General features: G+C 42.8%; 1 protein-coding gene across 1 annotated transcript in view; it reads right to left on the bottom strand.

Moving 5' to 3' along the window:
• INSC (INSC spindle orientation adaptor protein) overlaps window positions 1-22,209 on the bottom strand; it is a 145,412-nt gene that overhangs the window by 117,399 nt on the left and 5,804 nt on the right. The gene's annotated exons all lie outside the window — the stretch shown is intronic.

Raw genomic sequence — 22,209 nt, 5'->3', positions numbered from 1 at the left:
TTGAAATATTCTTGTCAAAAATACCAGCCATCAGGCAGGTCAAAGGGAGGCAGGCACTGCAGAGTCAGGCATTGCTTGGCTGACCTGGAGCCATGACAGACTTTGTCTGGTATTTCAGATGTGATCTCATCTCCACCCATGGGCACTTGGGTTATGGAATCAAATCCCTAACAAGTAATGAACATGTTGATTTGACACATAAAGGTGCACTTCATTATTCCTCCAAAATCTAGAGTTATATTTACTTATATTTATTATAGAGATATATTATGGAGTTAAATTTACTTATATTTAGCATATGCAACAACATAATAAAAAAAATTGTGGTAGTTCAGGCTGAAAACTCAAATTATACTTTTACAACACTGTGGTGGGCCAGGTGCCTCTTTCAAGCAGCCCCTTCTTTAGCAATATTATTCAATTTTTGCCTCCCCATCTCCTTTTTTTCAAACCAATTACCCCTGTACCCATTCCTTCCATTTATTTTGGAGATACCTAGGCTGTGAGAAGGGAGAGAGAAAAAAAAAAAAAAAAAAAAAGGCATTGAAAAAATCCTTATAAATCTTGAATTTATTTTTAACAAAAAAAACTTGAGGCAGTGTGAAAAACTCTTTATGTATTATCCTTTCATAGGAACTTTCTCCCCAGGCTAGTTCACTGTTATTATTAATAAAAAGTTCTATCTCCTTACTCTTTTCCCCTTCTCCTCTCCTTTCTGACACACTGTACTCACTTTTGAAAGGAATTAGGAATTTTGAGCCCTTTCCATACCTGGTGTGTTAGCTGCTACAGAGGCCTCTCATTAGCAGACTGCATAAATGGTACTTGAAGCCATAATGGTGCAAAACAACTTTCTAAAGGAACTATTTATTATGTGATACAAAGTGCCTCACTTGTTTTCCATAGAAATAGACCTGATTTATTTAATTTTTCTATTTTGCATGCCCATTAAACTGCAGTCTGCCTTTGACAAAATGGTACAGAGATTCATAATATTATACAAAGCTTTTGTTTGGTTTATAATAAGTTTTATTTACTATTATTTTGTGATGCAATTTGTTGTGCTCAGGATTTGAAAATGACAGGTAAAATTCTGCTGAAAACAGAAACATTTAATGAGACTTCCTATCTGGGTCCAAAAAATGCAAGATTCAAGAGAAAAACCAAAATTATCTCCAGCTATTAAGTGTAAGAGCTGTTGATTAGGATCATAAAGGCAGAAACCACAAAGAGAAACTCAAGGTATAGGGAACCTGATTAAATCTCAAACTATTCTTGTGTCTGTCCTTGAGGCATGATTGCCAGCTTCTGCACAGAAATAACCCCAAATCTGCCACCAGGTGCTGGTGAAATAACCTCCCTCCAGGAAGATGCACACCTCATTTAGATGGCACTTTTATCCATGGAAACCACCAAGGAACCATGACAAAGAAAAGAATGTTCTTGAGACCAGGGACATGATCTGGGTCACACCTTGCCCCAGGTCATTTTCCTGTGCATGTGGGGTTTTAGTGGGTTATGGACCAGAGCACCAGTCCACGAGCTCTGGCCCTGCTCAGGGGCCCTGCACAGTGGGCACCTGCCTTCTCACCAAAAGTTATAATTCAAAAGAAAGTCATAAATTCAAAAGAATAGTGTTCACTTATGCAGTTTATGAAAAGCAACATTTTTAGAAAGCAATTGATAGGATTCTAAAGTCCCACTGTTCCTTTCACCTCTAGAACAAGGCTTTTGCATTTGTATTTTTTGTCTTCAAAGAGCTCCCTGTAGACAACTGAATGAAGCTACTTCATAAAGAAATTAAATTCCTCTCATCTATTAATGCAGTAACAGAACACAACCCTTAGCACCCAGAGAGCAGCCTCCCACCTTTGGCTTGAGTTTGGACATGAACCTGTGCTACAATCAGAACATTTCTGCCAATCTTCTTCAAACCTTACCTTGATTATTTCCATGCTCAAACCAGCATTAAAATTAGGGTGGTGGTTTGACTTCCACTCATCACCATAATGGGAGTATGGAGGATGCTAGAAGTAGTTTGGCATCCTCCAGAATCAGAGGCTGGAAACCAGAAGCATTAGAACTTTAAATTATCAAACTGAGAGAGCTGCAACACCTCTCTCCTCCCTATTTTTTTGCATTAGCCCAATTTTTGTTTTAAAAAAAATCACAGCAATGGCACCATTCAGACCTGTGACCAATCTGTTTTGCCACTTTTGTACTTTGTTAGCAACACTAACAGGTGAGCAAACAACTTCGTAGTAGTCCTGGTAATTTACAACATTTGCTCTCTCTGCTTTCCCATCTGCCCAAAACTCTCTCCACAACACTCAGACCAAGACAACGCTTTTTTTGTCACATTGCCACCCTCCAAACTAACCAGACACTTCCCAGCACTACCATTTACTGCTGCACCATGCTGGACCTGTGAGAAGCACCCAGGCCTCTTTCAGCACTGACCTTTCTGCAGCACGAGCTGGGTCCTGCAGGCTGTAGTGAAAAATCACTGTACAAATCACAGCTTTGGCTGGAGATTACCAGATCCAACAGGAGATAATCTCTGCTGTACACAGCTGTTCCAAAGGGCTCAGTGGGAAGTTGTACTCTTTTTTTGGATCAACACACAGAGTGAGGGCTTGGGGATCATTTCAGAAATGAAAAAGGAAAGTAGATCTGGGGGACTTAAAAGAAGGAAGGGGTGGAGAGGACTGATTTATACACTCAGAAGAAGAATACTAGCTCCAAATTATTTACTAAGGAATTTCCAGCATCTGCTCTTTGACTGAATCAGGTTCTCACAGGTACTGGCTGTATTAATCCTAACACACTTGGGAACACATTTTCCACTCACACAGTAATTATGAGCAAAGCTTCTTTTTATACTCCATTCCTCCCTAAAAATAAACCCAGCTAACATGAGCACTTATTTCTAGTTAAGCAGGGAAAAAATTAATTAATTAACAAGTCACTCCACCTTCAAAAGCACAGAAAACCAACTGCTAAATGGAAATCAATGCAAATATTCATGCCTAGTTATGATAAGAGTCATTCATTACAAGCTCAGTTGCAGCTTGTAAATTCAGAGCTAGGTTTGCACATACAGTACATAGCCACAATTTTCTCTCCAAATCCTGCCTTTCACAGGCAATTAATTGCCTCTCCATTTGTAGAGGGGAAAAAAATTAGCAATGAAAACTTAGAGAACACTTCCCTAGGAAGCATATTTAAGATTTATCCCAGCTTCAAACACATTACTAATTTCAAAATGACACTAGATTAAAAAAGCAGTGATTTAGATTTCCTCACCAAATCACCCAATGCTGACTGTCCAGCCAGTTGAGGCTTGGTTTTGTTTCTTTTCTTCTGTTAACTCATTTCCCAAGAGCTCTGCTCCTTTGCACAGGTGGTGCCTCTGCAGCAGGGCACTCAGGACCATCCCATTCAGTGATTGCTAGGGATTCCTACCTACAGCATTTTTTTTTTGAGGAATACAGTTAGGAAAAGGAAATGCAGTCCTAATGTTACTAAGCCAGTTAATGCTTAACATATGGAACAGGGAAAGGCAGTTTTCCTGGCCAGGAAAGCTTTCTCACAACTGGCTTGTAGAAAGGATAATGTAAATGATGGGAGAAAAGTGGTGTTCCAGCCAAAAAAAAAAAAGATAATATTTTAAATGAGACAATTTGAGGATGCTGATGTTTTAAATCTGCTCCTCCAAGGTGTTTTTTTAACATCCAAGATTACACAGCCTTAAACCCACATCTAGAACACAAGATGCTAAGAACAACACCTATATTTTTATTAATTCATGTATGCAGACTATAAATAGTAAAATCCCTACATCTGGGATAGGGCAAAGTTCTGCAATAGACAGGCTCACTGTATGAAAAATGTGCCATATCATATCAAAATGGGCTTCTTGTTCTAGGAAAGAAACTGTCACTTAGGCAGGCTCTAAGTAATTTAAAGTTCAGAAGGAAGCCTGAGTCCATCAATCACAATTTGATTAAACATCAACAAGTGCTCAGTGGCCCAGTTTCAGTACTTTCAGAGCATACTGAATTAACTGTCTTCAGAGCCCTGTAGCTACACAAGGAAACATTTCACTTTCCTAATTATCAACTGTTCCCACATCCACAGGGAGTGGCACGGACCAAGTTTTATCCAAGATAAAAGGTCTAAACTATGCTTGGAGCTGTGCATTGCCTATTTTCCAACTATAACAGCAAGGAACTACACCAAGTCTAGGAATTACTAGACTTCCCTTACATGATGAGCTCTAACCATAAAAGAATCGACTTTGTTTTCCCAGGTTTACATCCAAGCAGCACATGCTGAAAGACATCTGTTGCTTACACATTTTTCAGGCTGATTATCAGTTGTTGGTTCCATACATAAGTTTTTATAGTAAGACACTTACATACACACTTTTATTTAAAATTAATTCAATCCTAGATCTCTAGAAAATGAAGCAACCCTTTTATAGATTATATATATATATATATATATATATATATATATATATATATATATATATATATATATACACACACACATTTTTGGTTCATTACCCAGCACCACTTCCCACCTGGGCAGTGGCTTGAAGAGACAATGATTCTGTGGGCTCCAGTTCCATTCATTTGAAAAGCCACAAACTTCAGCTGTTGTTGAGAAAGTCAGTTATTCAAAGCTGTGTGCTTTAATGGCTACTGCGTACTTTGTTTAAGGTGCAGTATTCCTTGGGCCAGAAATTTTGGGGAGGTCCAAAGATTAGGTAGCTCCCTTCCATAGTTGTTTGAAGTAGACCAAGGGGGACCAAAAAAAAGAAAACCCTGCTATTAAATATCATATTCACCACTCTCTGCCAGTCATAGCCTGAGGAACACATCCAAGAAAAAGTCCAACACAAAATCTGAACAAACAAAGCCAGAACTCCTCTCTCTTTGCAGCTTGCTTAATGCAGAGCAGGGCCAAGCACAGGGCTCTAGACTTGAACTTTCTAAGGCCTTTCCCCACACCTGGGAAGACACAGAGAAGCCAGATGTACATTTGTCATACATGCACAGTTGCAAAGCTCACTCAGGCTGAGGGATGGTATATTGGATACTTAACTAGATTTAAATATCCTGAAATCATTCTCAGATATCTATTTTAGTTACTGCAAATACTTAGTTTACAGTATAAATTGGGGTGCTAACAAAGAAAGATTTTGGCCCAAAGCCTCCAGCCTATGCAGATCATGAGACAAGGACAAATTAAATGCCCACAGGGACAAGAGGCAAGCTGCCCTCCCCACTTCTGCAGCCAGGAAGGAGGAAGGATCATCTCCAGGGTAAAGTTCCTGTAAGATGCTCTGAGCAGCTTGCTGTCCCTTAGCCTCTCTTGGCAAAGGAGCAGCAGTGACAGGAGAGGTTTGAAGAGCCCCTGGGAGGCTGCCCACAGGGAGGGGAGAGCCAGTGGGATATTGCTGCAGTGCTGCGGAGGTAGCTCCAAACAATACTGAGCAAAGGGCTCGGAGCTGCCCTGAGGGGCACGGACAGCTAAGCGGCCTCACCTTTCCTGAGAAGGGGGACTGGCTTCACAGAGCCAGGGGATAGCATTTCATCATCTTCATCTCAGGACTCCACACTCAGCCCTCTTCTCAGCTGCAAAATCCCCACCGCAGAGGCGAACCCCCAGAAGCAGCCATACTTACACAACCTCCAGGTCCACGGAAAAAACCATGGCCTTCCTCTCGCACGCCGGAGCTGCCGCTTTCTTTTCCTGTCCCCAGGTGCTCTCCAGGGGTGGTCAGTCAGTGACACGCACTGAGTTCACTTTTGTCAAACACTCTGTAAAACCTGTGCTCCACCAGCTGCTGAATTCAGACACCAGCCACTGTGGGAAAGGCACTCAAACACAGCGCTCCCCTCCACCTGCACTCTCAAATACTTTCCATGATTCCTGGGGTAAATATAACCCACCCGTGCAAGCTGGAGGAGGGGCACAGGTGGTGCTTGTCAGCACCAAAAAGCAGTAGAAGGGGAGCAATAAACAAACAGCTGTGACAGAGAAAAGCTGTCCTGCTCCCAGTCAAGTCAATGGCGAAACTCCCAACAAGAAGCAGCGCTGCACCCTGCGTCGGCAGCCAAGAGCTCAGCGTAACAATCTTACTTTTCCTGTGTCTTCCTGTGCAGCTTTCTAAAGGAAAGACATTCCCAGCGTGTTCCTCACACGGTGTATCCCTTATCCTCGGGCTGGAAACACAAGAAAACTCTTTGTGCCCCGAGCCCGCGCTGTCGCTCTGATCGCGTTTCAGCCCGGCTGACAAATAAAGAAAAGCCTCACATGGCAGGCTTTGCTCGAGACACTTAAATCTGCAGCTTCAAATCTGCTTTGTGCACTTTCAGCCACGTCAAAGTAAAACACTTTCCCCTAGGATAAAAAAATATATGAGGGTGGTAGAAAAAGCCTCTGGTTCTCCTGGGCCATTTACCAAATGGAGCAGTTACTTTCTGTTTGGTGTAAAGTGACAGCTGGCTTATTAGAACTGACACTGATCCTCCCGAGAGGATTTCAGGGAGCCAGTCACACAGGTGAAGGTCAGCCCAGCAAAGGAATTAAATGAAGAGAGGAAGGAAGCCACTTCCTCCTAAGGACAGAAATTAGCTAACAGAAAAGCTATCGCTAAAGGGGCCCTTGCTGGCTGGAAATGCACTGCTTGCAATAGGTTTTGTTCTCCAGAAATGCTTCCAAGACACTTTTGGGATGTAGGTTTTTATGCCTTGTCACCAGCTCGGTGTGCTGCAGTCAGGACCCCAGTGCAGTCTCCACCTGCAGTAAGGGCTGAGTGAGCACAGCTTGCACCCTGTCACTGTCTGACTGACACAGCACCAAAGGCAACACCTGAAATATCCTCATTCATCAATCATACATCACTGCTGACAGATGTGAAAAGGATAATTAACAGGCATGACATATTTTAAAGTGACTAAGACAGCAAACACAGCCACACAGCCTGAGTGAGTTTTAACTCCTGCAGCAGGCACGCACAGCTGGCTGCAGAGCTGCATGAGTTCTCTGGCTCCCTCAGCAGACCTTCAGCAGGCCAGAGGAATAAAGACTTTAGCCAAGGCATGATCAGCTTTTGCCAAGTTTTCTTCAGCACTCCTGCTTTTGCCTCTCTGGGTCTAGCCCTGGAAATGACCTCCCTGCAGCACTGGGACCTTGGCAGCTGCTGCTCCACAGCAAAACCTGGAGAAGGAAGATTTCATCCTCACAAGGCTGGTGAGAGATGGTGTATCTGATGTATAGCTATGGAAAGAAATGGGGTTAAAACCCTGGCCAGAGGCAGAATTCCTGCCTCGGACGAGGTGCACTGTCTCCTTGTGTGCAAACCCCTCGTGGGAGACAGAGCCCGTGCTGCCCCGATGGTCGGATGGTTCTTCCTTTTCGTGTTTGCTCTGCTGAAGTTAGAGCAGTGAAACCTTTTCCCTAACCCTGCTCCACTGCACTGAGTAGGGCAGCAGCCCATCTGTGTCCCAGCTCACACACTCAGCCAAATCGAGCATGTGGGGGCTGCTCCCCAGGGAAGGACCTGGACAGCCTGGAGGGGGCAAAGCAGGACAGCTCTCAGCCACCTGGGGCTGTGCTCCAGCTCAAAGCCAGGCTTGGCTTTTCTTGAGAATGCTTGAGCCAGGCCAATACCAAATTACTTTGTTGTGAGCCATTCCCTGGGAGCCCCCCCAGCCAGTGGGTTTGTTACTCTTTCCACAATTTAAGGGAGCAGGAGAACAGCAGAAGGCACTAAGTCCACCCTCAGTCAGCCCAGCCTCCTCTGGAAAACTCTTCCTCTGAATATTTCAACTCAATTCTAGAAGTTGTTTTAACCTCTTCCTAACCAAGAACACAAAAAGCAACAGTTCTCTCAGTGACCCACCACCATTGTGGGTTTCCCTAACAATTCAAGAAGTCAGTGACTTTGGGATTGCAGGGAAAGGTCACTAAATTAATCTGACAGGTACCAGCACCTCTGGTTTTAATCTCATCCCTCTCCAGGCATGCTTGTATGATACAAGTTCACAAATTTTATTATTATTACTTCATGTAGATATGACTTACTTAAAATTATGAGGGCTTTTCCTGGCCAGAGACAAATTAATGTGGCTCTACTGACTACACTGGGACTCTGCCAGGGTGCAGAGTCTGGGGATGTGAGGGTATCACAACAGCATCATTTCTCTAGAAGCAGCTTTTCCCAGGTCTCTCTTATCTCTAAAAAAATAATAAAAAAAAAATTTCTCAGTAACTCTGAATTATTTCAATTTTGATAAGTTGGAATTCTGATATCAGAACTTTTCATGTGAAGTTCACCAACACAAGGTTTTTGTCCCTTGAGCCAACTGAGGATGAAAGTGCCCAAATAAGCACATTTGAGAAGGAAATTGGATTCCACAGGTTTTTCCTGTAGGACAGGAAAGCTGGGCAGGCTTATATTCATGAAATGCTCTAAATTTCCTAGATGACTTAGAGTGGCACTGAGCAGGTGTGTTATCCCAATATGTCTCAACTTTCCCAGAAAAATATAAGTGAGAAATCCACCTTTCCAGTTCTCAGTCCTCTTGAGAGCAATTGGATCTCAAGGATACTCAGAAATATGCAAAGGAAGGCAGGATCTTAGAAGTTTGGCTCAGCCCTAAATTTTTTGCAGAGTCCCAGTGATCTACTCCAGTTTCAATCAATAGTTTCAATTCTGAGGCTCTGGATAATACCCTGAGATGGAGCACATCTCTGTGGAAGACCCCAAGGAATTGTTATAGGTAATCAAATACATTCCTTGGCTCTAAAAAATTTCTATGAAACACCACTTCCACACTATATACATATATACATATATATATATATGTGTGTATATATATATATTCAGATAATATAGAGCACACACTCAAACAATATTGGAGGTACAAATGAACTAATAGCTAGGTCTAATCTCTTTTAAAGGTCACAAGCCTGCTAAAATGTTTTCAAGCATGAGCCTACCCAAAAGCTGTCTTCTTCTGGGACCACCAGGTGCTTTCCCTCCCTGCAGAGCTTCACCTGCAGAAGTTCAGGCCTTCCTAGGGCTTTTTCTTTGGAATCTGGAGTCTGTGGAATGAATGTCTTTCACCAGACCATCTGCCCCCTGGCACCTCCCACCCCGTGGACCTCTGCAGATGGAGGGTTGGAGTCCAGGAAGCACAGGGGCTGGAGCAGGGATAGAGCTGAGCTGCTGGACTTGGCACCAAGCACAATCCCTTTACAAGCCCAATTAGAAAAGTTATGGATAATCCCCACTTGGGAGGGAGGCAGGCAGGCAGAAGCACAGAAGAAATCTTGTTTGAGAGACAAGAGCAACATTCCAGCTGAAGTCCTTGCCTTGGTGCTCAGCTGAAGTTTCTCCACTGGCTCCTCTGTGCAGCTCTCCCAAACAAATCCAGCTTTCATCCCATGGCCAAAGAGACTCTTCCAGCAGCCAGGAAGAGGGCCCAGGTACAGCCTCTGAATTTCTTTTTGGGCAGCACTGCTGCCCTCTGACACTCAGAGACCCCTAAAAAGGGCTAAGACAGCCCCTACACCCCAAAACATTTCCACATGGGTCCGTGCCATGAATTTTATGGCCCTTTAGGAGCAGGTAGCTACCTGGGGAGATGACTGAAGAAGGAAGAATGGAGTTAATTGGGCCAGGTACACAGGAGGCAAAAGAAGTTTGGCAGGCAGTCACTCATGCCATTTTAGCTGATTATCCTGGTAGAAAACCTTGCTCTCTGTGACCACATTTGCTTTCCAGGCCCAGGAAAATATGTGCTTCCTCCTGTGTTCATTAAGTTGGTATGAGGACTGGTGCTCAACTCCTGCAGGAAAAAAAAGAGCTTCCCATGGCTGTGCCATCCCATGGGTGCCTTTCCAGCAACCTGCTTCAAGCCTGTTTTGTTTCCCCTTTGATCACCAGAACTTTCTGCCAGAAATGACACATTAAATATTTGGCATTCAAGAAAATAAATAAAAAAGGTCAGTGGGTGAAAAACATGTCCAGGCACAGAATGGCAGTCCTAAAGAAACCAGGAGAAATGTCAGTGCCCTTTGGAAAAAAATCACACAGGCCAGTGGATGACTGCCAAAAAATACTAATTTCTTTTATTAGACAGTGCAGGTCTTAACCCCATTTTCCTTAATGCTTTAATACACATTTTACCTCATATGACACTGATGAAAATTTAAAGCCACCTCAAAGAGTACAGGGGTGTATAAAAGAAGCAAAGAAACACTTGTACTTCCTCTCTACCAAAGGGGAGGAAACAAACCTTTGCTTGGTACAGATAGCAAAATGCTAAAAATGCATCATCAGTCATGATGTCAGTCTTCCAAGTATTCAGTCTTCCAAGTATTCTCCCTACAAAGAGCCATGTAGCCCTATCAAACCCATAAAATATTTCATTTTGTCTCTTTCTACACATGCAGCTCAACATCCAGCACAGTGTACATTGTTCTTGGTGAGATTTTCAGGAAACAAATTAAAATCCAACTGTCCAAAGACTGGAATCCTGCAACATGAAACTGCAAACATTTTTGAAGTAAATATTATATTCTTGTGTCAATCAGCTCCAGTGAGATCCATCATACATATTTACCCACAGACATGGTTTCTGGAATATCAAACTCCACATAGGTGGGGGTTTTACACAATATTATGAAAATTAATTTAGAATTGATATTATTCTAGTACCTATCAGCCTTGACTTTAAGGCTGCTTCATTTAAGGAGAGGAAGGAGAGAAAAAGCAGGGAACAGAAAGGTTTCCATGAAAATGGCCCTGTTTCAGGAGGAACCTGGCTACATCTGTCTTTTCACTGCCAACACACTTCCCCACCCTACCTGGACATAAACCACTTTAAACAAAAACACAGATATACCATTACAGGCTTTTTTCAGTCTGTCTGTAGAAACTGCCACATGTGCAACTGAGAAAAAGCACCTAGCCCAGTAAGAGCTTTCCCCTTCCAAGAGGAAATATTTGCCTCAGAGCATGCCAGGTTTAGAAATACAGAAAAAAGTTCCTAAAGGCTGAGCTATGCTTGCTTTCCACAGACATCAGATAAGACTGTTCACACAAAATGAAGGTATGGTTCAAAATAAAGCAGCAACACGAAAAGGAATGCTGAGATACAGATACACAAGCCCTGAACAGTGACAGAAATCATTCAAAAAAGCTGTTATCACTCACACATTCCCCTCCTTTCTTACAGTCAAAGTGTATGAAAGTTCCAGTCCAAAATGCACTCTCAGAAAAAGTTGCTCAACTTTTTTAAACTTGACATTTAACACCCTCACCACCCTTGCAAAGTGCCAGTACGGATTTAAATCTCACAGATACCTCAGAAGGTTATGGACAGACATTATCACCCAACAGCCTTTACCATTTATCCTCATTTTCTTTCTGTATATACCAACAAATATCCTCTTTCTGCTTTTCCAGCTGAAGCAGCCAATTACCTGCTGTGCTCTGTGAGCTCCCATCCACATTCCTCAGGAAACGGATAACGTGGAGAGCTCACTCAGATGCAAAATAATTCCCAACTTACCCAAGCAAAGTCTCTCCACTGCATTCACAGGCTGAGCTATGTGTTAACTGTATTTATTCACCACTGAAAGGCTACACTTTGCAGTTATAACCCTGGCAAATACTGAGCATTTCAATAATTCTGCTTTTTCCTTATCTGCACAAAGGGGTTTTATTTCTCTACCACAGCTGTACACAAAAGAATAGAGTGCCATTTCAACCCAAAACTCTCTGAAGTTCCTACTTACCAGCTTGTGATTATATATTCAGCAAGCCCGAAGAGCTGAAAAGATTTTGTTGCAGGAGACAAAAGTTACAAAAAAGCAGGCAGAGTCAACAAAAATGAAGGGAAACTAGCATAAATCCTCTCTTCATTCATCTACTTAAATGTTCCTGAAGTCTAAAAAGGACCTTAAAGAAAGCGCTCTCAGCAAAGACTACATCCTCTTGTCACTCAAACCCTGCATAGTTTCAGCCAGGCACCCGTCCAAAAAGACATGGAATTATTCTATTTTTGTCTCCCTGTGCAAGTGGAAACATTTTTACAGATTTGTGGTGAGGATTTCAATTTTTGTAGTGGTCAGCTAGTAGAGGAATGTAATTAAAGACCCTGATAAATGAAAAATAGTCCAAAAAGATGATCCAGAAACTGGATAAATCTGGAGATAAATAACAATTCCATTACAATACAGTCTGATATAAAAACACGTTAAAAACTTTCAATGAAGTTAAAAATCCAGATGTGGTTTACTGGAAGAAAGTTGAAAAAAACCTTTCCTTTTAAAAGAGAATTGTTGTCAGTAGTGGGACACCAACACAGTTTCAACAAATGTAGGCTGATTTTTTTTAATTAAATATTTTTAGTAAAAAAAAAAAAAAAATGAATGATATTATGCAGAGCACTAAAAGTTTGGTTTACCACCCATGTTATGTCTGGTATGTTACTGGTTTCACACAACACAGGTGTTTCCTTAGAAGTACTTCATATGGTGCCTGCTGCTGTCTTACAAAATAAACCTTCTAAACTTCTGGCTTTGTAAAGTTGGAAAGTACTTTGGAAATTATGTTTGGCTTCTATTGCATTTAACTTTTGCTCCTTTTCTATCAGTAAGAAAGTACAGCCATTTCCCCTGTGCATTCAGTCTGGAAGCTGACTCTGAAACTCAGTGTACATCATTACTGATCTGTGGAGCTCTTCAGATCTGACACTTCCCTCAGAAGGGAAGCTTTTTGTCCAATTCCCCAAAACTCTGTCAGCATTGAAGAGGATGAACTTTTGTCCTTGCTGCCTTCTCCTCTCTGCTCCAACTTCCTCATCCATTGTGCCTTTCAGAGTGGCTGCTATTCTGCTCTCACCCATCCTCCCCTGATGAGCTCCATCTCTGCCCTTTCCCATTGTGCACTGATTTTTACTCCTCTTTGCAGCTCTGAGTCTCTGTCTCCAGGTCCTGCCCAGCCTCACTCTTAGGGCATCCCCAGCCTTGCACACAGCTGCCAAAGCTGTAGAAATCTCCCTCCTGCTTTAGTCCAAGAAGTGACCTGGTCCTGGCTGTCATCATCCCTCAGCTCAAAGCCTTCATCCACATGCACTAGAAGATGTGAGAGAACTGCAAGCTGGAGGGTTGCAAGGAACAAACAATACATATTTTAACAGGGAAGAAAAGAAGCACTTGTTGTCCCCCTGTGCCCCAGTTCTTAACTTAAATGTTGCTTTTTTGCTTGGATTTTTTTACGTTCCCTTACAGTGGAAATGTCCTTGGGGTAGGAATGTTCTCACACTACATTTTGAATTAGTCTCTGGAGTAGCAGGATCAGTCTCTTCACACTGCAAAGCAAACAAGAAATAAGCTCTTTCTTTAGTATCTTATTATCTTCCTCCTCAAACCACAGCTCTTCTGAGATGCAGCTTTCAACTAACTGTAGAGATTTGTTTCAGTTTTAGGGATGAAAAAGGGAGTTAAAAAACCCCCGTGTGGATGGGTGCACATTACTGGAACTGACAATGGGCTACTAAAGCTTCAGCAGGACAAGGAAGGTGCTTCCCTTTGAAACATCTCAGGCACATGACAGTGCTGGTTTCTCTAACCAGGACCATGACATTCTATCATTCCATGCTTCAATTCTCATGTTTGCTGAGAGTGGGACAAGAAAAGGTGCAGAAGAAGGGCAAAACGAGCCCAAAATGCCCAGGAGCAGTTCTGCTTGGATTACATCTGGGAAGGCAGGATAAGGACAAGGCAGGATTGTCTCTATTAAACTTGTCAGCCCTTTTCTTGTTGACATAGGAATTGAATTTCTCCATTTACCCCTTTCCTACAGGATACCTGGAAATCCTTCACTGGTGACGTGTAGAGAAGCATCTACCTCAGGAAGTGCCACGGGGTACCCAGGAAACCACAAACTTTCTCCAGCCTCATTTTTACCTCAGACTTTATGGATAAGCACAGCTTCAACCATTCCATGTCCTACAAGCCTCCCCATATCAGCTCTGGCACCTACAGATGGACTGTTCCCAGTCCTCTTCTTCCAAGATTCCATCTGACTCCAACCTTTAGCTCAATCCCCTGCCATCCTCTCCCACAGTAAAACAGTGGCTGTTTTTACAGCTTGCTCCTCCCTGGGCAGCCTTTCCCTCCAGCCCCCTGTGATTGTGCTGGGCAGAGCAATGCAGCCCTTGCACCCACAGCAGCTCCACCTGCACCTCCTGGGCAGAGGACAGTGCCTCCCTCCCTGGGCCAGCACAGAGGGTTTGATTTTAGTTCTGCTTGCCCCAGTGTGATGTCAGTCACCTAGGGGATGAATGGTGCTTTCAGGATGAGCAAAACACTGGAGCTTGCCATTTACCAAAAGACCTGTGAATTCTGTGCTCAGAGCAGCTCCTAAGTAATAAAAGTCTTGTGGTGACACAGCCTGGAAAGGAAGGCTCTCAAACCTCTTGTTCCTCACAGCAGAGAAAGGCTGCCAGCATTCCCATGCCTTCTCTCTGCAGTGGAGAGCCCCAACAGACACCTGGCACTGATGCAGGTCACTGTTAAGCTCCACCACCTGATGTTGAGTACAATTCCCAATCCTTCTGATATCCAAAATACAGGGAAATCATCAAGGCTCTGCACTGTTAATGTCTAATTAACATCACATTTCTTGCTGGCTGGCCATCAGCCACTATTACACCAGTATGACATTGACTTTTAAAATGGAGATGTTTTATGGCACTGATTGCTTGACTGTCTTGTTCTAAAATTGCCTGGTCTCCAAAATCCATCCATTTTGAAGAGTTCCTAAGAGGCAAAAAGCACTGGATTAAGATTACTGTTCCTTTATTGGTCAGAGTGTTAATTTCCTTCCTGTGATACCAGGCTGCTTATCATCTTTGACAACACACCTAATTGCTGTTACAACCCCCACAGCTTTTTCATAGGTGCTGTCAAGATTATTTTAATTAAAATAATCTCTATTCAGAGGTTAATGAAAATAGGGAGGAAAAAATCCAGCAGGAATTTGTCATTTGCCACACTTCATCCCCCAGGATTCATGGACACCAAGTGGGACAAGGAAAACACCCCTGCATGGCTTCCACAAAGATGTGGCTCCATCTCACTCTGTTTGTCATGCAGATCCAGCATGCTTTCCACAGAGAAACCATCAAAGTCCTGGTCACTCTCCTCAGAAACACCAATGACCATGGGGCAGGTAAAATCTCCTCCATTGAGTCAAATGCTACTTTGAAAGGACCATAGACATAACCTGGGGTCACCTGTACTTTTTCAAAGATAAGATAATTTGGTGTCAAAAATGTGTTTCTTTTTGTACATTAAACATGCATTTCTTTTTGTACATTTAAAAACCAAATAAACAATACCACATGTGGGAATCCCATGCTTCCAACAATAAATGCACCGAGCACGTTACTCAGTACATTTACTCAATACAACTTTTTTTTTTTAAAGCAGACTAATTTCCACTTTAAATAAACCCTGCATATAATTAGATAAATCAATATCTATTTCTCTTTTTTTTTTTCAGTTAGCAACCCTCACTTAGGGCTAAATTCTATCTCTGCAAACTGCTAATCTAACAAATTACAGGTTTTCAGTCAAACCAGCACATTTTATTCTCTGTGTATGGTTACAGTCCACAGACTTTGGAGACTGTTTCAGTAAATTTTCTCGAAGTGACACTCATGAGTGTAGAGCTCACTGACTCCTCCATTTTAAACACAATTTACAAGCTGCTGGTGCATCTTTGTGTGCAGGTGAGAGCAGGCACATCAGTCCCTTCTGCAGCTCAAGGCAATGCCTCTGGGGGAGGCTGGCCAGAGCTCCAGGCTCCCCTTCTGGCTCAGCCCCTTGTTTGCCCCGTGGTCCCCTTTTCTGTCCCATGATAAAGTCACTACTACAGGCTGCTTTTGATCTGGAAAAATGGTCACTTCCCCAGCTAACTCCTGTTCCCACTGAGGAGAAACTGCAAAGTCCACATCACGGTACAGGCAGCAGAACTCACAGAGGTTGTTTCCCCACAGATTCCCATGCTGTTTGTTAAACTTTCTGTTCTCAGTTCCTTGCCATGTGCCATGTTACACCCGTTATGGCTCCCCTGCTTCCTTCTGAGCTCATTTCCAGATGACAGGCAGTTCCTGAAAAAAAAAAAAACAAAAACAAAAAAATCCCCAAGAGCAGCTAATTCCTCATTTTTCCCCTAGTAGGAAAAGATTTTGATACAACTTGTAGACCCTTAGTACCTATGACAGGTTGGAGTTTTGCACTTTCCTGGTGACACAGCTGTCAGGTGTGTCCCACTCCTCCTGCAAAGTCACCATGCTGACAAAAACTTGTTCTTATGGATTTACTGTCGTGTTACATACTGCTCATGCAAAAACCATACAGCTGTTAAAAACTATGTCTGAGCACCTAAAAAACCCTGGGAAACAAATTGGAAGGAATCCCTTATGAGGTCAGCATTGCTGCTCTTCATCAAGGGGAGACAAAAGCCTGCTGCAAATAAGGAAAACTCTGCCTGCACAGGCAGTGTCAGAGAGATTTTCTTGGCCAAATCTGAACACATCACATTCCCCCCATCCTGCCTGCATGCATGTGTTGTTCTGTTAAAGGGAACTCCTCCTAACATAAAGTTGCCAAACATAAATCAGCCTTGAACAGGAATAATTAGAGTAAGATAGAAGATTAAAACCATGGGAACAAACTGAAATATACAACAACTCCTCTGTGGCTGTGATTTTCTGCGGGGGAGGCAGAGGATTCTTGTTCTCACTCACACTCCATCGGGGCATTTTCTGATAAAGGGGCAGCATTGTCACTCCCTCTGAGATTTCCTCATGCCTTTTTTGTGACTATGATGATGCCTCAAAGCCTTTTCTATTAGCCTTCCCCATTATTAACCTTCTTTAGCTCATAACAGTTCATATGCTTTCTGCTGGAAGGATAAAGGGGCTCTTCACTGCTCACACACTGCAGAGATTCTGATTACTGGGAGGATATTTGAAATATAATATTGTGAGGAGAGGTGTAATTATGTCTGCATTTGAATGGATCTATTCTAAGGGGCTTTGCAAAGGCAGACTGTCATGGCTGCTATAGACCCTTGGGGTCTATAACATCAGGAAACAATCAGGACCTGAAAATGGTCTGGTTGTTTTCTGGATGCTTGGCAAATTCCACCACCTTCTCAGGAAACTGCTATTAATTATTCTCACTGAAAGTGCTCCAACTGTTCAGTGAGCACTGGCATTGACACCAGTGTTCCTTAACACTCCTAATGGTACCACCAACATCCTTTTCTTTTCCTGGCTACTGGATGTGGTTGCATCCTGCATCACTTGTTTTAATTCTTTTAATTCTTTTATCATCATTATTATTGCTGTTATTTCCCCTTCCATTTCTCTCCTACTGAACCACCTTTATCTCAAACCAAGAATTTAACTCTTTTTTCCCAGTTGTCTCCCCCATCCCACTGGTGGTGGGGGGAGAGGACAGGAGTGGCTGTGTGGTGTTTATCTGCCTGCCAGGTTAAACCACCACAATCCAATGCAGATTAAATAGCATCCCCAAATCTTAAGATTAGGGCACATTTCTACCTCCACACACCTTATAGTCAAAACTGGCCCCACAAAAACTTGAAAGGGAGAGAAACTGAATAAACTTCCCTCTTTGAATTTAAGGTTTGGATTTCAGCCCTTTCCAGCCTATCTTTTCTCATTTTGCTTTTTTCACACTGTCCCTTTGCTGTGCTCTCAGCCTCTGCTCAGCCTTCATTCTGTGTTCCCCAGCAGGGACAGGGCAGTGCCTGCAGCAAGGCTCACCCCAGAGCCCCACACACCACCACTCAGGTTTGTTCTTGATCTTCTGACTAGAAAACATGAACTTCCTTTCTCCTCTTCTGCCTCCCTCGTGGATTTACTCCAGGAATGCAATAATGTCAAATGTGTTGTACAAGCCATAGGGAAGGCCAGAGGAAGCCCAGCTTTCCATGTCCCAGACAGCCAAAAGCCAAGAGCTCTGTGAGGAAGGGCAGGTTTGCACACACTCTTCCCACCCATACTTGCATTGTGGCCCAAAACAAGAAGTTTAATCAGTGTCTTGCCCTGATAGCCCTAAGTCACCTTTTCTGAGAAATATTCCTTTAAATTTTTGTCTTGTTTCTGGCTGCAGCTCTCAGCCAGGCTCTGCCATCCTAGGGAGACCTGCTCATGCAGAACTAGATTAGAAAGCTGGCCTAGAAGAATGATCAACTAGTTTTTCACATAACCTTTTTTTAGAAATACTACAAGTCAATGCTTCAAGGGAGGCAAAGAGCCAAATTTGGGCTGAAAACATCAAGGTCCCTTGGGAGTGCAGGCTGCAGGCAGCATCAGTCAAGCACAGGCTGAGAAGAGGGCCAGTGATCCCAAGGACCATTCCTGTGGGATTTCCACAAGCTCACATTACAGTCTCAGGCACACATAACAGGGCACCCAAAACTGGCCAAAGAAGCACTACAGAAATCACACAGCCTCTGCCATGGCCAGCATTGAGCAGCAGCTGGGCAGAAACCACATCCAATCATGCAAGAAAGCCAAAGCCACTGGAGTCCTTCCACAAAAAATGGGTACTCTCCACATTCTAATGCTGTCCTCCACCACAGGACAAAATCAAGGCTTTGCCTTCCAAGAAAAACGAGCTGAATGGCTGGGTGGCTCATGTGCAGAAACATCTGGACTGGATGGGGAATAACATACAGAAAACAGCCAGCAAGAGTGTCAAAAGTTCAGAGAAGCAGGAACTGAACATCATCCTATTTCAGCCCTATGGGCAAAGATATCACAGGAAATCAAAAATTGCAAGCCCGTTGTGCAGGAGAAATCATGAGTATTTGACTTTGCAGAGTGGTTTCCCATTACTTTCCCTGCTCCCAATAAATTGTAAATCTCTTACAAGTCAAGCACAGAGAATAAAGTGCCAGACCCAGTAGACAGCCTCAGTCACCAGGAAGGAACAGGGAGGCCTCTGACAGTGGCAGCACTGTCATGTACAAATTGTACATATGTACAATTTCAGGGGAAAAACACTACAGGTTTTCCATGCCTCTGTCTAGCAACACAGTCTCACCAAATGGAGCTGTCAAAGGTGGGATGCACATCTGCTATGGGAAAGGCAAAGACTGCTTTGCACTGCATGAAGTTGGTAATACTGTATTAAATTCCAATCTGCACTGTTAGGACAAGCCATGTCTCAGTCTCCCACAAATTACTATCATGAAAAAATTGCCTTTAAGCAGAGTCCCACTTCCCAACAGCCCTATTCATTGATATCCAGTGACAAAACAAATACCTTTTTGGATCCTTACAATAATGTATCAGATTAATTTTCTACATTTTACTCCAAGATTACAAGACATTCTAATAAGCTGTACTTCATCTTTAATGAAGAAGAAAAACGTTGTAAAAAACTGTAAATTATATATTTTATAAACATTACAGGTTGAAAAAGAAGAAAATATTGTATGACACTTGATGATGAAGCAAACTCTGCACCTTGTTCTTGATAAATTTCAGCTAGTATGACAGCTCCTAGCAGCAACCACCAGCAGAAGCAAGCCAGACAGCTGATAGGAGACATCAGCTGAGTTAAATTATTCTGTGTATTACTATACACTGGGATAATTTATATTAATATAATGTTGAAAACACATTTTGTTAGATGCAAAGTCACTTAGTGAAAGCTTGAGTGCACCAGCTTTTCCTCAGATCATTACTGCCCAGTCCAAAATGCTGCCCTGCTTATATGTTCATAATCTTTTTTTTTCATTTTTTTTTTTTTCAGGGTTCTGTCTTACTGAGCACACAGCACAAATAGCACCCAATGAACAGCATTTTATAGCTCATGTTTCTCAAACCCCGTGGTATTACCCACTGTTTTGCTCTTGGATTTTCTCATAGCACCTGTCATCACTAGCCTGCTGGAGCCCAGCCCAATTCTGAAGGGACAGCATGATTCTGCTTGCCAGGGCTTCTCTGCCACCAGTGGATACCAGCAACCAGACTAACATGACCTAATGCTGCACATTTTATTGCTTCCACCAAAGGATAGAGTGGGGTTTTGGAAAACTAATTTGCTTTGGGGAGTTTTGGATTCTAGATTCATTCTACAGAGGGGTTTCTTCCTCCTCCCACCCCCAATGTAATCTTTCCTCCAGAGCTGTGAGTGAAACACTGCTTCACTCACCATCACTACTGGCAGGCTTCAGCAGACACTCCCTCTCAGCACCATCCAAAACTAAACCTCCAGATATTTTCTGTTGGAAAGACCAGTTCAGTTTTATAGACACAGTTGGCCTCACCATCATCATTTTCTCCACTCCAGCTTCTCTGCCCATGCTGGACATCCTCCTTTAAATTCCCTACTCACATGAACACATCCCTGCTCGTTCTTAAACCATGACAGCAGCGGGAGTAATGCACCTCAAGATCCCTACTTTGGGATGAGGCTGTGCTGCTCCTCAGCTTCCAAAGGCCAGCTGGGAAAATGCTTCATGGGCTAAAATTGTGTTGCTGGTGCACACTGTGGTTTTGACCCTGGCTGATGTATTCTGTATTCTTGTGGCTATGTGAGACGTTTACTACGAGGCATCGTCAGATTTAGGCCAACAAGCTTGAAGATGTGCTACTCTTTGAAGATGTGCTTCCTTTAAAAATGTGTGGAAGTCCATTGCTTTGTAGCAAGGTGCTTGAATGTGCTTTCAAAGTTATGTCCATGGAAATGGAACCTGCACTTAAGTGGGGTTTTTTGGAATTAGATTGACTATTCCAAGATGAGTCATAAATTCCAGGTTGACAGCTACCAAACATGGTTGTTCCAGTCCCTTTATGCAAAGACAGGAATTTTTGCAGATGCTTACCTGAGAAAACAGGCCAGGTGCACAGCACAGGCACAGGGCTGTGCCTGGCACTGCTCTCATCTTCAGGGCTGTTTGCTATGAAACTCTCTCTGCATCATTCAGGACCCAATGAATAATTCAGCAGAGTTTCATTACTCCACCAGTGCTGTTTTGTTTACTAGAATACCATCCTGTGGTTCAGCATCCATGAAATTGGATCCAAGCCTGGATGATATTCAAGCTTTATGCCTGACTTTAAGCATAAAGCCTATGGAAAATGTAGAATTCCCAAAGGCTGGAGGGAATCCTTTCTGTGATGCAGGAGTTGTGCAAACTCACAGTACCTCTGATTTTCTGCTCAAGAGAGAAAGACAACTGCCCTGAGAAACTCAGCATAAATTAATCCAAATATATATCTTATATCCTTTGCAGACTGGCAAAGATTTCTCACTGGCTTGCTTGGATCTGAAAACAAAACAGATTTGGAATTTGGAATTGGGGAGGTCTTCCAAAGAGCAGATCAGGATATTCTGTTCCACTTACACACTCAGGGTAAGGTCTGTGAACTTCATTTCAAAATGCAAACAAAGTAAGGACTGGTCTGTACCAAAAAGTTTCCCAGTGTCCTTCTCACACAGTATTACACTGGTGAGACAGGTGGCTTTTAACACAAAATACACCAGGACTATCACAGAAATACTCTGTGAGGGTGAGCAAAATTCTCAAATACTTCCACCAGAGCAGCTAGACAAGGGAAATCTGCAGTCTGTGATTATTAGGCTTGATAGCAACTCTCCTCTGATCATGAACTTACCTTTCACCTGGTCCATTAAAACAGTTCTCAGTAGCTCTCTATAAATGGTTAATGATAGGAGCTCCTGCAGAAAACTAAATTATTGCTGAACGAATCTGGATTAAAAATGGGAAGCATATATTGGCAACTTCTTTTATATCAATAGCAATATGAATAATGTATTTTCTTTTAAACCATCAGCCAAACTGATAAAAATCCAGAAAGACAATTCTGATTTTCAGTCACTTCTCTTCAGAAAGAGAAAAAAAATCAGTTAGAACTTGATTAGCAAGTGCCATTTTATGTGAAAAGAAACAAAAGTTACTCGGGCTCGCTCACACCTCCTGGTAACTGAGTTATACCAGAGGCTTTCTGTGGCTCCTGTGCCCTCTAGCTTCTAGAAGATGTATTTACCAATCACTCCCTTAACTTGAGCAGGTTTATAGAGTTTTCATTTCTATGCAGTCACTAA

Source organism: Haemorhous mexicanus, chromosome 6 (genome assembly GCF_027477595.1).
Source record: "Haemorhous mexicanus isolate bHaeMex1 chromosome 6, bHaeMex1.pri, whole genome shotgun sequence".
Taxonomy (NCBI): domain Eukaryota; kingdom Metazoa; phylum Chordata; class Aves; order Passeriformes; family Fringillidae; genus Haemorhous; species Haemorhous mexicanus.
Note: the sequence above shows the minus strand (reverse complement) of the source record. Positions and strands in the feature narration are given on the sequence as shown.